A 17,746-nucleotide genomic window follows, 5' to 3' on the forward strand; every position below is an offset into this window, starting at 1 on the left:
TATCCCTGATTTGAGCAGGTAAAAAAGATTATCTGCCAATGGAATGAGTATTTTGACCCCTAAAATAAGATAATTAGACATACTGCACTTGAAATAAGATGATTGAGATGAATTGTTCCTATTTTAAGTGCAAAAATCTTATTCCATTGGCAAATTATCTTATTTTCCTGCTCAAATCAAGGACAAATACACAAATTTTAAGAAAATTTTACTTATTTCTAGTTCCTTTTTTGCAGTGAACACAAAGTACCACGTAGCTGGGAACTTTGTGAACTCGCGCTAGTATTTCAAGGCGTGCCATGTGTGGCAGAAAACCAACACTGTCCACCATCCTCAACGCACCATCTACACGGCGGCACGTTGTAGAGGTAGCATTATGCTGTGGAGATGTATCCCCAAAAACTCAGTCATGCTGCGTTCACACCAAAAGTGATTTGAGCGTCAAAAAGGTGCCCAACGCCTCAAATTGGACGCTTGTGCACTTTGAAGTCAGACATGCGTCAAACACGTTTAGCAAAGTGTGGTCAGATGCGCGTTGGGAAGAGCTTCCCTGTTCTTTTCCTTTGCCGGTCACTTGTGCACAATGACAGATGCTATCGAGAAAGTGGCTTAGCTTCATTTGCTGAATCAAGCAAGAGAACATCATCGTCAGGTGCCTCTGCACCGTCTCTGGATTCATCAGGTGAACCTTGACAATAAGTTTGTCCTCCATTGTCTTCACTTTGTGGGATTTCCCGGGTTCTTTCTGATCCTTCCATCCCGTGATAAAATATATCACTACGACCTATCGATGCCCGGGACGCTAGTCCACCATAGACTTTGCATGAAAACCAGACTCCCCTGATGCTCAACTTCAGTCTGAACACATCATCAGAACTAGAATAGTTTAGATCAAAGCATTTTAGATTTGCTCACTAAGTGTCCATGTTTTATTCAATTCTGTGGGAAAACTTGAGTTATTGCTGACAGATCTCTAGAAGTTGAAAGCAGGTACAGAAATACCCAAATAAGACTTACAGCTGTAATTACAGCAGTGGGTGTTTCTTCAAAGATTCGACTCAGGGGAAGATCAGTAAAAGTGTATACCAGACATTTCAGATTATTGGGAAAGAAAATCTTGAGAACCGTAAAACTTTTCTTTGACTACACGATTATGACCCACTTTGTGGTTAAAGAAAAAAAAAAACGGTGATTGGGTTTCCTGTGATAAAAACAAAACAAATCAAGGGGTATTAATACTCTACACTAAAAATAAAAATCTGATGTTAAAATTATCACATCATAAATAGACCTTTATAGATATTACTGAACATCGTATGCCGGAAGAACAAAGCTGTACCAATGCCAGTGTTTTCCCTGCAGTTTCATAACTTCAGTTTCTTCATAATCCACAAGTTGTGCCGGAAATCCAGCATGAGGCAACAGGCCCCCCCCCCCCCCCCCCAACGCCCCCACCCCCCAAGCCTGACATGGATGCAGTGTGTGAATAAGTTCACAGAGTGAACAAGGCCATGGCTGACAGACAGACTGAATCAGCGCCACATTCCAGTGGAGTCAACCAACCACTTCCAACACACGCACCCCACTATACACGCACGCATCACCTCAATAGTCGCTTTATCTCCTGGTCAAACAGACACACAGGACCCTGCACAGGTACATCAGTTTTAGATCAATATGTCCTCTGAACAACATGGCAGATTCACAACAACACCTTAATGTTTTTTTTTTTTTTATTAAAGCCAAGTGTCCTCACTCTCACTTTCCGACCACGTTATCTAAATGCCAGACAAATTTACTGGAGAGTTCATACATGCTGGCAGAGCTCATGTCTCCCTGGCCATCATCAACTGCAGCATGTCCATGGAAAAAATTTTAAAAGATTTATGCTTTATACTGTTTTTCAACAGAAACTTGTCCCGTTATAATGTTACCTGCTAAAAAAAAAAAAAAGTATCTAATTAGTTTAGATTATTAAATTGCTGACCCCTTTCCTTGACGTCCATCTATATACAGGTTGATATTTCATCTCAACCACATAAGAACCTATTTAAATTCCAGCAATTCAATTTAGTATTCAGCTAATAACGTCTCAAGACACTTTGCAAAACAGAGCTGGGTGGTAAAGGTTGAGTAAATTAAAATCCTGTATAGACATCGGAACCAACCATTTGCATTTTCAGCTCCACATCATAGACATGGACTAATGTTTAAAATCACCTGGTTAAGTGAACAGGATGAAGGAAAACTAGGAAGGGTATTTACTTTCTGAAGCCGGATTTACCCACCTCTCTAATGAGCAGACCCAATTTATCTATAGAAATATAAAGTCAACTTAGTCCAGTTTAATGAAGCACAGCTCATTGCATGAAGTTACAGATTCTGCAGCAATCTCTCCCCCAGAACAAGAACATGGCGACAGTGGAGCGCTAATTGCATCCAGTCAATAATTTTGCAGCAATGCCTCGTTCTGAGCATCCATGTGGTGACAGTGGAAGGAAAAACTGGAAGGAACCTCCAACAGAACCTGGCTGGAGATCATCTGCTGCGATCAACTGTGGGTAGAGACTGGGGGTAACTAAAGGTTTTCTTTTTGTAGTTTTTAAGTTTAGCTTATTCATCACTCATCTAGCCTTGTGAGAAATACTTTTTTCAGCTATAAGGCAAGGTAAATTTATTTATATAGCACATTTCAGTACAAAGACAATGCAAAGGGCTTTACGTGATTAAATATAAGAAAATAAAACACAATAAAAGCAAGTTGGAATAAAATGTAGAAACAAAATAAAACATGGGAGAATAGAAACTAAAAGCAATTATTTAAAAAAAATTGGACTACAAAGTTTAACTAATTATGTTTGAAACAGCTTAACTAGAACAGTCGAAGGCAATCCTAAACAAATGTGTTTTTAATCTTGATTTAAAAGAAGCATAGGAACTAAATGCTGCTTCCCCATGTCTGGTTCTGGTTCTATGTATGCGGAGTAAGGCTGGAGCCAGACAAACATTTTTGCATTTGCACAATGTGTCTTAAAATGTTTTAATCAGAATTCTGCTTAAAATAATGCACAACTGTAATAAAAAATGAAAAACTATGACTTTCCACCTCGTAACGGAGTTTAGAAGCAGAGCAGAAAATCTGAAATCTTGTCACTCTGGCACATGGCTTTTTGCTATGTGACGTGATTATGGCCAAACATTCTGCCTACTAGCATGTCCTGTGTCTGACACCAAGTCTGATTTTGGTACCTAACTAAGTGTTAGGTTGCGGAAATGAACCAAACGCAGAGAGACCAAGGCAGGGAGCGGTTACGGGTGAGTTTAATGGAGAAAAAAAAGATACAAAAACACTGGAGAACTCAGGAGCGCCAAAACAAAACGTAGACCTGGGGTGCAGAGGTGGAAGCGATGAGACAAGGTGACACGAAGCATGGCGAGTAGCAAACGCAGTCGAGTGAAAGCAGTAGAAACCAGCAGGGAGTGGAGAAACGAGAGGAGCTTATATAGTGGGAGGAAGGGAGCAGGAACAAAGGCAGGGGTAGATTAGTTAACTGGACACGGGTGTGGAGAAGGAGCTGGGAGAGAGAGCTGGTGGCAACAAGAGGCGAGAGAGAGGAACAACAAAAGCAGACAGAATGTGACTAAATACATACAAAAACCAAGAGCAGTGTAACCCATGACACTAAGGTCGTTTTCACACCTGTCCGGTAGACTCTGTTCGATTGGGGACCAAATTGCATAATTTAAGATGGCGTGGTTTGCTTTCCTGCTGCACAAACGTTATGACCAACCTGTTCAACCCCTCGCTGGGGTGGCGCTGCACCAAGAAACACAGAAGTAAAAGAGTTTGGTCCGCAACACAGCACAACTTCCTTTACCGTGACAATGTAAACAAAATGGAATGGCGACAGATTTTAGACGTGTTACTGCAACGCCGTTATTGACAAGTGTGCCAGACAAGCATGATTCAGCATGAGGGGAGGACGAGGCAGAGGATCACGGAGATAGTTATATTTTACACAAGGCAGCAAAACGGCTCTGTAAGAGGCTTTGGTGCGTGCGCAGGGGCGCGTACAGCTTCTTTGAACTGATATCACGCTTACACAAATGTCAACCAAGGTATTTACAATATGAGTTCCTTGATTAGTATTGTTGCTCAATTACTATTGTATTCACCCAGATTGCCCTGCTTTGTAGTCCGCCTCCTGCTTTTGGAGCTGCCTCTGGTCTGTTTGGCATTCCCATATGTATCTGAACCGCTCCAGAGTTCAGTTCAACCGAACCGAGTCGGACCCGAGTTCGCCCTTTTGGTCCGCAACAGCGCTCGATTCCAGATCCGCACCTCCCCAAACGAACCAAACTTTAGGAGCAAACAAACCGGAGTCCGATTAAAGCAGACTTCGGTTTGTTTGAGTGGAGAATCTGTTGCTCAGACAGAAATATTCAGATGACAGCAATGACAGAAGAGAAAGCATCCCGGACTGGAAAGTTAAGAGGACAGGAAATGCTGCACATATTAACACCATAACTATTTATCTGCATTTAAAATGCAACACCTTCATTATTATATAAAATAAATTGTCAGTAGCCTACCGTTACTTTCATTTTATCAGCAGTTCAGTATACTCTGCAACTCTCTCACAATCATGCTATCCTGGTGGTGCAGGAGGGAGATGACCAGGAGCAGGGGGCCGCGTGCCCTACGTCGACCTGTTAGTAACGGCTTGTTGAACGGAGTTGTGTAGGTGTAAACCTCCTTAATAAAGACTATGTTAACAAGGAATATTGCCTTATGTGTTTGAGAAACATAAGCTTGTGAACCCACCCACCAAAACACCGACTGTCCACGGAAGCGTTTGAACTGGTTTTTTCAACATCTCCTAAGCACATAAACTACACTTTATCTGCAGTTCTGATAAAGTGTAGTCCCAAAAAATAAATCACAGTAAAAAAAAAAAAAAAGGAGGAGGAAATAGTAGCATAGAGGGTGATTTTTATTATCAGATGTTGAAAAATACTGGCCGCCAGCAGGAAGCGCATTTTTCTCATCCAGGGTATAGGGCCCGGAGCTTGATCACTGGCAGTCTATCTTACTGTGTATTTTAATTATGAATAATATATTAAATATTATTATGTCTAAATAAGAAGCAACTAAATTCAATTCAATTAAATTTCATTTATATAGCGCCAATTCACAACACATGTCATCTCAAGGCCCTTTCCAAAGTCAAATTCAATCAAATAATACAGATTGGTCAAAAAGTTTCCTATCTAAGAAAACCAAATAGATTGCATCAAGTCTTGAAAAGCAGCATTCACTCCTCATGAAAGTGCATAGAGCTACAGGGACAGTCGTCTGCATTGTTGATGGCTTTGCAGCAATCCTTCATAATGAGCAAGCATGAAGTGACAGTGGGGAGGAAAATTCCCCTTTACCTTGGAGGAAAACCTCCAGCAGAACCAGAACCAGGCTCAGTATGAACGGTCATCTGCCTCGACCCACTGGGTTTAGGGAAGACAGAGCAGAAACACAAAAGCACAGAAGCACACATTGATCCAGGAATCCTTTCTGATATATGGTAATAGCGGGTGATCTGTCTTTCCTGGATGATGTCAGCTAACAGAACACCAGACCAGGTGTACCTACTATGAAGAAAAAATTAACAAAAGGTAAAAGATGACATAACAACAAGCAATGCAAATTGTAGAACAGTAGGAGAACTCAGCAGAGTGAGAGAAATAGGCCCTGATGTCCTCCAGTAGCCTAAGCCTATAGCAACAAAACTACAGAAATAGCTCAAGGTAACCTAAGCCAATCTAACTATAAGCTTTATGAAAAAGGAGAGTTTTAAACCTAGTCTTAAAAGTAGACAGGGTGTCTGTCTCCCAGGCCAAAACTGGGAGTTGGTTCCACAGGAGAGGAGTCTGATAGCTAAAGGATCTGCCTCCCATTCTACTTTTAGAGACTCTAGGAACCACCAGCAGACCTGCAGTCTGAGAGCGAAGTGCTCTGTTAGGAACATACGGGGTAATCAGAGCTCTGATATATGATGGAGCTTGATTATTAAGGGCTTTATACGTGAGGAGAAGAATTTTAAATTCTATTCTTGATTTAACAGGAAGCCAATGAAGGGAAGATAAAATAGGGGAAATGTGATCCCTCTTGTTAATTTTCATCAGAACTCTTGCTGCAGCATTCTGGATCAGCTGAAGACTTTGAACTGCATTTTGTGGACTTCCTGGTGGTAAAATACTGGCGAAGACTCTCAGTCATCTAGGTCATGGACAAAACCCCCAAACCTAAGATGAGCGGAGTGGTGTATGCAGTTCAGTGCAGTGAGGAATGTTCTGACCTTTATATTGGAAAAACCAAACAACCTCTCCACAGACGCATGGCTCAACACAGGAGAGCTACCTCCTCAGGACAAGACTCTGCTGTCCACCTACACCTTAAGGACAAAGGACACTCTTTCTCTTTTGAGGACCAAAATGTTCACATTTTGGACAAAGAAGACATATGGTTTGAAAGGGGCGTGAAGGAAGCCATCTACGTCAAGAGAGAAAAACCAACCTTAAACAGAGGAGGAGGACCAGTTTCAGTTCAATTTGCATGTTATGTAAGCCGTTACAAGGCGTTTGTTGAAAAAAGGTCCAGTTGTTTTGTTTTTGTTTTTTTACTTTTTTGGAATCCTGGTAGTAAAGAATTACAATAGTCCAGCCTTGAAGTAGCACATGCATGGACTAGTGTTTTAGTGTCAACTTACCAATTTGTTCTGTTTGTTGTGCATTCTTTTGGCTCGAGTTGCAGAAGAAGGTCTTGTCATGGCCGCTGCAGAAATTCTTTGGTCTCCTCATTGTTGCTTGGAATAGTGTCATTGTTGGCACAGTGAAATATTGATAACACTGAGTCATCTTTTAGCTTCTAGGTACAAAACCAATTGCTTGTGCTTCGTCGGTTTCTAGTCTTTTCTCTGTACAGCATCCACCCAAATGTGCCTCCATTGCAAATATTTTGGAAAACTGAAAAAGCTTGCATTGGACTCTGTAACATTTGTGCATCCCAAAGCCACGCAATGACCCATTTTAAAATCCCAATTATGAAAAAAATTTACTTACAAAAGCTGCTTCAATAAGGCAACTCAAATCAGACACCGATCAATGATGAGGGTTTCGTTGCACATTATAGAAAATGCCATATTGTGCTTCTCGTTACTAAATTGTTTAAAACTTTGATGCATATCCATAGTACATATAACATATACTATAAAAAAATGCAGTTATTTCACAAACTAATGTAGCCTTCATATGACCTTTAAGCTTAAATCAAGACTAATCTGATATGCTATGTTTTTTAATTTAAAAAATTGCAGCTCTTTGGTCAATTATATAAGGTCCTTGTTGGAAACATGGGAGCTTAAACTTCAACAAATGGATCAATGCTGTCCTTTAAGCTAGTTAAGTATGATTGCAAAGTTTAAGCTACTCCTTCCTATTTCTGACCTTTAAAAGGTCATCCATGCTTTCATTTTATCGCCCTTAGAGTTATGCATTAGTTTTACCGATGGCCCAAATTGCTTCATCTCGACTTTTAAGTGGTACTCTCAAGCGAGACCCCATTACGTCCATACTGGCCTCTTTACTCTGACTCCGCGTGGGTTTTAGAATCGATATCAAGGTTTATTGTTTGTTGTTAATTCCTAAAAAAGGGCTGGGACTCCACCAACTCAGTGAACTTTTAACTCCACATACTACTGCTAGATCACAGAGATCTGCTGAACTACTGCTTGTCGTTAATTCTCAGGTCCAGCCTAAAATAGCAGAGACCGGGGCTTTGCTGAACATGCTGCTAAACTAGGGAAGGAACTGTGTCTGCACATTCGATCCATTCAATTATTATATATATAAACTGAAAACATTTAAATGTTAAAAAAAACATTTTTATCAACTGTCCTTTAATCTATTTAATTTTCTTTTTAATATAAAGTTATTCTCCTATGATGTTTTATGAGTTACACCAGTGAAGATCCTTTTTTCAGGAATTAAATTCCAAAAGTGAAATCCATGGATTGTATAAATTCACAACACAAAGAGAAATATATATATATATATATTTCTATCATAGAGACCCTCCCCACAGAGGTTAAGTCATGCAAGGTTTTGGTAAATAAGCTCACAGTTCAGAGTGCTGTATCCTAAAATATTGTTGGGATATTAGGTGGTGCAACAAAAAAGCTGAAGAACCAACGCAGATTACCGAAGCCTTGAGATGATTGTGAAGCAAAACCCATGTGAGAGTTTGGGGAAGATTTATAAGGTGTAGCTGGAGTGGGACATGGGCTATAAATGTCACATTCCTTGTGTTTCTGTAAGTCCCTCTTGTATCAGAAACAACAGCAGATGTCTGTCATCTGTCGATGGGTGGTCCAAAGTCCTATTTGAGAAGTACATTTCAAATTGCATTAGGAACTCAAGCCTGGAGAAGAACAGAAACGTGTTGCTTAAGATCCACTAACTGGTGTTTAATCAACCTGTGCTTTTATAAAAGTCACAGGCTTGTCACCTCCATGCAAAGGGAGCCCAAGTATTGAGTATATTTAATTTAGTACATGAAAAGGTAAAAGCACATGAATGCATTTTTCACCAGGCTGATATTCACCAACTCCATGCACTGTCTATCCAGGGTTACTGGTTATGTAATGTTATCATTTTCTGAGACGGGGACCGTATAATCTAATGTGTAGTTTATTACACCCAACAACTGAACATTTTTATTTATCCACTTGTAGCTTTAGCATTCTTGAGGGTGAAAAAAAAGCTGGAAAAAAAATGTAAATGGCGGAATCGCAAAACGGTAAGCCGGAAGTCCATGACCCTGTTTAGCAGCTCTGCAGCAAACACGGTGATGCAATTGTTCAAACAATGTAATAGAAAATAGAGAAAACTGAACGGCTTGAAAAGTATGACCAAAAAAAAAAAAGTATAAAGATGCCTACGCAGCACCTGGCCAGACTAAACTTCTAGAGACTCCAAGTACACAAGATAATGCATTTAGGGGGCTAAAAAAAGTGATTTTTGCATGATTAAAACAAATAAAATAGCTACCTGTACATACAAAGACAAATGTGAGGTGAAAGTAAACAAATAACATCGGTTGCTGTCAGTCTTCCACTTCTTTCTTTGTCGTCTATCAACATCCAGCAAACAGTGCAAGACTGCTTAGCTGTCAAGGTGTGTAATTACCGCTGCATGAGTCAGATTCAGGTGTTTTGCAATTGAAGAGCGGCCTCAAAAGCTCCACCACCCCCCTTCTACCAGCTTTGCTAAATTTATAGTTGTGAGACATCTTTACACGCAAGCCTGCTGTCAGTCACCCAGGTTTGTCATTCATCACGCCTCGGAGAGTCGGGGGGGTCTGCTGCTGGTCCATCTGGTGTTCACATCGAGATGGATTTAGACCAGATCTGACTGATCCTTCTCTGGGGAGAAAAGAAAAAAAAACAAGTATTGCCAACACAGGCAGAGTTTGCACCTACCATGAATTGTGGGTAACAGTCACTGATAAAAGTTGAATTAAGGACCATAACTTAGAGACAAGGAGCTAAATCTGGGTCTTCAGATAAGATATGCAGATACAGAAGACATTAACATTTTTTCCCCTGGAGGTATTTCCGGATATTTTCTCTCGTTTATGCAGTTTGACCAGAGTCCAGCCGGAGCCCACCTTTGAATCTCGGCACCAGCTTGTCATCGGGACAGCTGTTACAAACGCATGATAATGGTGATGACTGGTACTGTCACTTGCCTGGAGTAATACAATGCAGACTTTCCTGTATGGTCACCGGAGTGACGCAAACCCTGTGTCTCAAGAGCACAATCTGACTCATCTATCCAAATAAAATACGACATAATGTGCCCCGTGTGAGCGTGGCACTTTCAGAAATCATCTGGCTTTGAAAACGTCTTTTGTTAGAGCAGAGAACCAGTACGCATGATACAGCGTTTCCTCAACGCCGTCATGTACTTTATAGCCGTCACCTGAAGGCCCACATAAACCAGTTTGACATTTATGATTGCGGTTTGCATGATCTCCTCATGATCTTGTTTTTGATTATTATTTCCCTGTACGGTGGAAGATGATGATGGTTTGACGACAACGTGTCTGACTGTAACAATGCTTTGCAAAAAGCATTATTACCCATTGAAAGTTTCCAAGGTTTGGTTACGTTACAAGCACAAACTTCAATGCATTTTAGTGGGATTTAATTTCATGTAGCAACACAAAGTTATGCATAAGCTTGGAGTTGGAGGAAAATATGCGTCTGTATTAAGCCCCTTTTACTCTAATACCCTGGCATTAAACCAGTGGAACCAACTGCCTTCAGATATAATTTAAACTCTGTTTTATATGAAGGCTACAGTGGTTTGTTAGAGAACACCAGTGAGCAAACAGCATCATGAAGGCCATGAAACAACGCGTGCAAGATTGTAGTTCTGTGGAAGTTTAAAGCTGGCTTAGGGTATAAAACAATTTCAACAAGAACGTTTCACAAGGCAGCCCTCAGTTTATCATCTGAAAATGGAAAGAGTAAAAACTCACAGTCCTGCATTAATTAGAGAGGTGGACTAGAAGGATCATAAGTCTGGAGAAGCAGCAAAGATCCACAGCGCGCTTAAACGAATCTGTTCGCAGGATATTCCATACATCTATGGTTTATGCAACAGCGACAAGCAAAAAACCCTTTTAGAAAGAAAGCCATGAGAAGCCCCATTTAAAGTTCACCCCAGGTGGAGAACACTACAAACACGATGCTACGGTCAGATGAGACCAAAACGTAACTTTTTTTTGGCCTAAACGTAGTGCTGTGTGTGGTGGAAAACCAACCCTGCCCATCGTTCCGAACAGACTGTCCCCGTTGCAAGTGTCACGCCATGGAAACAATCTTACTTCAACAAAAGGAAAGATGTTGCACGACGTTTGAGCTTCCAGTAGAACGTGAATCTACGTTGCAAATGTTTTTGTTTTAACTTCTGACAAAATTCTTTATAAAAATAAAACCACGATCTGAAAGCAAGACTCCAAAGGCAACGAGGAAAAGAACAAAAGGCTTGACGAGACTGACAAGTTGAAGTTCTGCTGACACGTTGTTTCACCGAGGCCTGCAAAGCGTCGTGTTGCTTGTGCGGTGCTTCAGACAACAATCGCCGAGGCATAGCAAGCTGCGTGTTCCTCGGGTCCAGGAGGAGTGTTGTGCAGAGAACTCGTTCAATCACACGTGAGCAATTTTTTTAATTTCTCAACTTATCACTCATCCAGTTTTTGTGCCGGCTTCGACTATTGTCAGGGTTGCAGGGAAGGTGGAGCTCTTTAGCAAGTGATGTGTTGCGCAACATCGTCCCAGGTTGGCAGATCATCACAGGGTCAGCACAGAGACGCACAACCACGCACACACATGGCCGACGGCAGTTTAGAGTAACCAATTAACCTAACGCATCGTTTTGAAGTGAGCATCCTGAAAAACAAAAAAGAGGGGGGGTAGATGCAGACGTTTAACACTTCTATAAATGTTTTAGTCAGTGGGGTGGGTTGATATGCTACTTGTATACCCTTATAGATTCCCCCACTGTATCCTGGCATTTTAATGAAACCGCTTATTCTAATGGCACGTTTAACCTGGCAGGAGGAAATTAGAGCAGCCAGACAAAACGTGTGCATGCACAGGCAACCAATTCAACTCAGATGGAAAGATTAAATACTTTATCCTGCTAAATGGGTTGATACCCATCTTGAGGGGGGGGGAAATGAATGTCGTATAAGTTTTACCACATTTCATGTCTTGGCATATCCTGGAGGTCATTTTAGCCCAGCTTTGGTATGTATTTCAGCACAGAGGAGCATTATAGTTTTGATCCACGACCTCCTCTACTGAGCATGAAAGGAGCTACAGCCTGGGTTTGTGCTGAATATCAAGATGCACTGGATGATATATGTTTTTGGTGCCTTGTTTATTATTTATACACAAGCACTCCACCTCAGCTTTCAAACTGAAGCACACTATTCTAGCTAAAGATCTCTTTCCTGTCTGTGCAGTTGTGCATATGTTTCCAATAATAATTGTTTTCTTCATTGTAACCAAACAGTATATAAGGAACAGATGCTGGTCCTGCTCATGGGTTAATAACATCCGACTGTCCTGTAACTGCCTTTTTCCTGGATTCAAATAAACCGTATAACTACATACATCGAAGTCCCTATAGTGTGCTAGCTGCGTGTTTTCACAAACATCGCCTCACCTTTGTGTCTTTGTCATTGCACCTGTGCTGTTGCCTTTGCCCCAGCCTACACAGATGTCATTTGAATATTAATAGCCGGAAACACGTTTTGCTTTCTTGGCTTACAGCCAAAAAAGAACATTAAAGCAAGAACGCTAAACAAATACAGTGTATAGGGTGTTCCCTGCCTCTAGTCCAATGACTAGCTGTAGATTTGCTCCAGGTTCCCTACGACCCTGCAAAGGCCAGCAGGTAAAGACGATGGATGGATCGGTTTTTCACATGGTTTGCAACTGATTCATTCACAAATCTCTGTATTAAACTACACACTGATGTCTACTACCCTGTAAGCACAAAATTGATCTTTTTATGCCTCTGTTTTTCTGGTCAAACATGAAAGCAGGTTCTCCTTGTGACTCTGTCCAGTGACAGTCAATGAGCCATGTAAGGCAGCACCCTAAAGAAAATTTCCAAACCTGCAACTGGATGTGTTTACCTGCAACAGAAGAATGAATGTGGCTCTGCAAAGTGAGGCTTCTCTGAGCAACAATTTGAAACAGGTTTTTTAGATCGCTCTGGACGATGTTTGATCCAAGCTATTTTAATTTAACCACAGTGGGCAATTTTGAGCATAAGTGGCCTGTTTTTGGTCACTCCACTGCATCTATAGATAGACTCAAGTCCAGACTTTAATGCTATGTTGGTAATCCTGTTCAGAAACATTTTTTTGTCATACCGGGTGAAATCATCTTTCCATTCTAAAAGCAGTCAACACATTATGTATTCAGGAAAACGAGGTTAAAAATAAGATCTCTGTCAAAGCTGCAGGCCTGTAGTCAGAGTTTAGTTCCTGCTCTCATGCCCCTCCGTCCCTCGAGTTTTGGGACTATCGCCTTATATTAGTTTTCCCACATGTCAATCATTCTGATGCTCTCACGTAACTGCAGTGCATGCCCTCGTTACTTGTTAGTTTCCATTTGCTGGCTGCGCATGCGTACTTCTAGTGTTTTATGTATCCGGTTAGCTTAGCGGTTAGCTTAGCGGTTAGCTTCGGTGTTAGCCGTTCATTGTAGCTCTCACGTATATTTTGAACATGGCTCAAAGTCACAAGAAGCAAACCGCGAACACGTTTATGAGAAGAAGAGGAAGGCCTCAGTAGAAAGAAATAAGACCAGAGTGGATTTGGGAGATTTTTTTCATGCAATCCCACTAAGGAGCTAAAAGTAGCAGATAAGACGGTCTTGCTCATGTGCAGCTATTAAAAAAGGGACTTGGGGAAACTTCTGGAAAAATTGCAGACTCTACCTTAACTTTAATTAGGCCACTTCAAAACCTTTTGTTTTGTTTTTGTAGCCATTCTCCATATTACTCAAGTCCCCAAGCCTTCGAAATGGCTTTGCAGCTCATGCCATACTGATGGGTTGAACTAACTCTGTTTCTCTTCTGTACCTGAACTTGTTTCGATTCAGAATGTGTTCCTTTTTGAGGCCCTATTAGCCTACTTCATGTTGTCAGTCAGTTTATTTTTAAGTGACCCTTTGACTCTACATTTTAGTAATCTGGCCTAGGATTGGCTATTGAAAAATTAACCTCAACCCTTAACACTCTCTCAGATGCTAATGTCAATTTGCACATGCTTTAGCTACTCTGAGGTGCTGCTTGTACAATCATACATATTGCATATTTTTCTCACATCATTGTATAAATCGTCTACTGTATTTCCAGTTTAACTTGAATATTGCGTTTTTATATCAATATCGATAATTGTACAAACTTACTTTCTGTTTTTTTCTCTTTGTGTTGCTTTAGATCTTAACTTTATTAAAGGTAACCCTGCTGCAAGGTGAACCTTTGCCCCAGTCTTTTGCAGCATTACAGCTTAATGGTCTACAGGTTTACTTCCAGGATTGCCCTGAATTTAGCTCCATTAGTATTCCCATCAACTCTGACCAGTTTCCCTCTTCCTCATGAAGAAAGCTATCCCACAGCTACCATGTTTAACTGTGAGGATGCTGTTTTCAGGGCGATGTACAGTGTTAGTCTTCTGCCACATACTTTTTGTTTTTTTGCAGATAGGCCAAAAAATTCACTGTTCTTATTACCAGAGCACCTTTCATTGGGTAGAGTTCTGAGATGTTCAAATGTTGGGGTATTGTTTTAAAACCTAACCCTGCTTAGACAACTTTGTCCTTGACCTTACTGCTATGTTTCTTGGTCTTCATGATGTTTTCTTCACTAACATTCACTAATAATCCGCCAAGGCCTTCATAAAACAACTGGATCTAGACAGAGTGTAAATTACACACGTGCACTCTGGTTACTAGTTGGGCCGCCTCTGAAGACTATTGGCGGCACTGGAGTTTATTTCAGAGATCAGAGTGAAAGGTTGAAGGAAATTCGAATGCATACTGTTCATTTCAGAATTGTGTTCGATGCTGTGTTGATCTAACACATCAGTAAAATACTCAGGTGTTTGGGGTTGTCATGTGACATAATGTGCTTCATTAACGCAGTCACATCTCCTTTGTGTTGCGTCTTCGTGCTTTACTGAAGCATTTATTAAGAAACGGAAACAAAAGCGCACACACTCCCCCACATTCCGAAAAATACATTAAGCTGTGTCTCGGCATGTGATGAGAGTTGTGAAAGGACTATGAGTGGAAGCAGCGTCAGGTTTCCCAAAATGACTGTGCTTCCGCTGGCGTGGAGCAGCTCCTAACCTGTACAGAAGGAGGGCAAAGAGCTCCGGGCAGCTGGTATGTTTCTAAAAACAGGCTGCAAACCCCACCACCTCCGCCCACCCCACCCCCGCCGCCCCCCTCTCTGTTCTTCACAGCAGATGCTGATCTCTATCTGTCTTCAGAAGGAAGCAATTATTGAGTCAGAGTGAAAGACACACCTCTTTTTAATAAAACCACATCAACTCATCTGCTGACTGACAGACTCGGTTTCTGACTCATGTCTTGGATGTAAGTGCCGGGTGACAGGGTTCACAGCAGACTAAATTAGAGGCCTTCCAACAAGTAGAGTCAGGACCGTACTTGAAGTACCAGACATCCCGAGCTTTCACTCACCCCCAACACACGCATGCACAATTTAACAACATTTTCGTGATCAGCGTGTGTGCGTGCCCCCTCCACTCAAGTGCTGGAGTCTGGCAACGTTACTTCCAGTTACGCTCCAGCTTTTCTAGCTATTCTCTCTTTTTTCTCTCTCTCTTCTTTTATCCGTGTGACCCGTATCCTCTGTCTGATGTTGGATGCGCCTCTTACATAAGTTTGGCCGGGTAAAATTCCACGCTGCGCGATCAGCCGCTGCTCCGAACGCAGGGACAACAATTTCTTTACTGTTCAGATCCAGCCGCCCCCTCATAGGATGTTTTCCCAGCTGCTCACCAAAAGGCTACCTCGCTTTAAAATGAGGCTCGGACGGAGGGGATGCTGCACCTTTAAGAGAGCCTGTTGTCTGAAAACACTGTGTAATTGTTGAGAAAGGTTCTGGCTTCTGATCTGGAGCATCTCCTGAAACCAGTCGTAAACCGTCAAGGCTCTGGCCGCAGATCTAACAGAAGGAGCACTTTTATTTTTGGGGACTATAACAGTCTCTTGGCTGAACATGTGCCTAGGAAAACTCTGAGGCTGTGCAGGACATGTCAGAAACAATGTTTGTCAATTTATGTTCTGTTCAGGTTTCCTTATGACACACATTTTTGGCACACAAGTTAAACCTACTTTTTGTCGTGTATCATGTGTGTGCTGGTTTTAAGTCTCTGCAATGTTTTACGTTGAAGTAAAATAAAGGGCTCTCTGACGTGAGAACGTCTGCCATAAAAAAAAAATACTTCAGCAGCAGATAGCTCAACAACAAGGTAAAACTTGCCACAACTCTGCCACATGTGTATTGCTTATGATGCACTCCTGGTTGTTATAGCGAGTCTAAACGGAGTAAAATTTATTGATCTAATGCATTAACTTTAGCATCAAGATAATACTTTTGGATTATTTGCATGTTTTTGTCTTCAGACTTGCTGATTTTGTGGTCGTCTTGGGTATAAAGTCCAATGCTCTATGCATATTTTATCCATGTGGTCAAATAAGTATTAGCCGAATCGATGCTCGAGTCAGGCACTCTTCATCTCAACAGAGAATCTGTGCAGTGTACCATGAGATTAAAGAGTATTATAACTGGGTCGATCGATCCTATACCGAGTCTCCAAGTGGTGACACTCATGACACTGAGTTTTTGGACACGAACATCTTTGGCAGACTGGCTTCACCTGAGAACAAACCGTGTAAGCTACATCATCACGCAGCTTAGAACGTGTTATTGACGTCTCATTGCACGTCACTGAAAAGCACGGTCGATGCGAAACAGAGGGACAGAGGTGTAATATAACTCCAGACTGAAAAACATCTGTCTGTTAGAGAGAGATCAATTCATTGCTGATAAATAATAATAAAGATATGTAATGTTGACCAACTAAAATGAACATATCAACAGATGAGTGTCTGTCTTTTGTGTTTTTCGTACCAGAAGACACAGGTGGAAGGAATTTCCTGCATGACGTTTCTGCCTGTCGCACTTCCTCTGGGGCCCGTAGGTCAGCTGCAGGGTCATCAGCCAGGAACCACCGTTCACCAATGTTTCGCCCCTTTAATCCTGGAATATCTCCTGGTGTCAGCTCGATGAGGGGCACCGTTTTTGGGTTGGTGGACCGAACAACGATGTCAGGACAGAGAGATGCGGTGCTGATCTCTGTGGGGAATCGAAACTGCCTGTTGAGGTCGACCCTCATGTCCCACTCCCGGTCAGGAGAAAACGCTCTTGGTGTTTCTCTTCCTGACCTTCTCTTCCTACACATGTAAGATTTTCCGTGAAAGGGTGGCTCAAAGATCTGAAACTTTTTATCTTTTGAAATACAGTTTCATAAACTGTAATAAACAAAAAACAATCCTTACAAATCAATACACCACTTTAGATGAATGGGTTGAGCGATAGTATTTCGCTCTCATTCGTGTGCTGCCGTTGCTCATATACACCGAATGTTTTTTTTTTTTTGCTGTATAGGAAATGTTTCGCTTTACCTGCTGCAGGTTTAGCCCACAGCACTGAAGCAAACCAAGTCACAGATTATAGATAACTTGTCCGATGAGTCACAGGATGAAGGGTGACAGATGAGAGGTTAGCGTTTGGTAACTTGACACCATGTACACACGCCTAGCTGCACGCACAGTCCGACAGGACAAGCATGAAGTCAGAATAAATATTGTTTTTGGTTCATTCGAGATCATATTTATTCCCTGCCTCGCCACAAAAAAAAAAAAGAGAGTTTAAAAGGATTTGGGCAGAATTTTATTCTAAGGTCATTAATCCAACAAGGTAAAAAAAAAAAAAAGTTTTTTTACAAAACCAACATGTCGATAATTGATGTAAGAAGTAGGTAAACTTTGTCTAGCAGCCCATTAACTTGTTTCAA

The sequence above is a fragment of the Fundulus heteroclitus genome, chromosome 20 (genome assembly GCF_011125445.2).
Source record: "Fundulus heteroclitus isolate FHET01 chromosome 20, MU-UCD_Fhet_4.1, whole genome shotgun sequence".
Lineage (NCBI taxonomy): Eukaryota > Metazoa > Chordata > Actinopteri > Cyprinodontiformes > Fundulidae > Fundulus > Fundulus heteroclitus.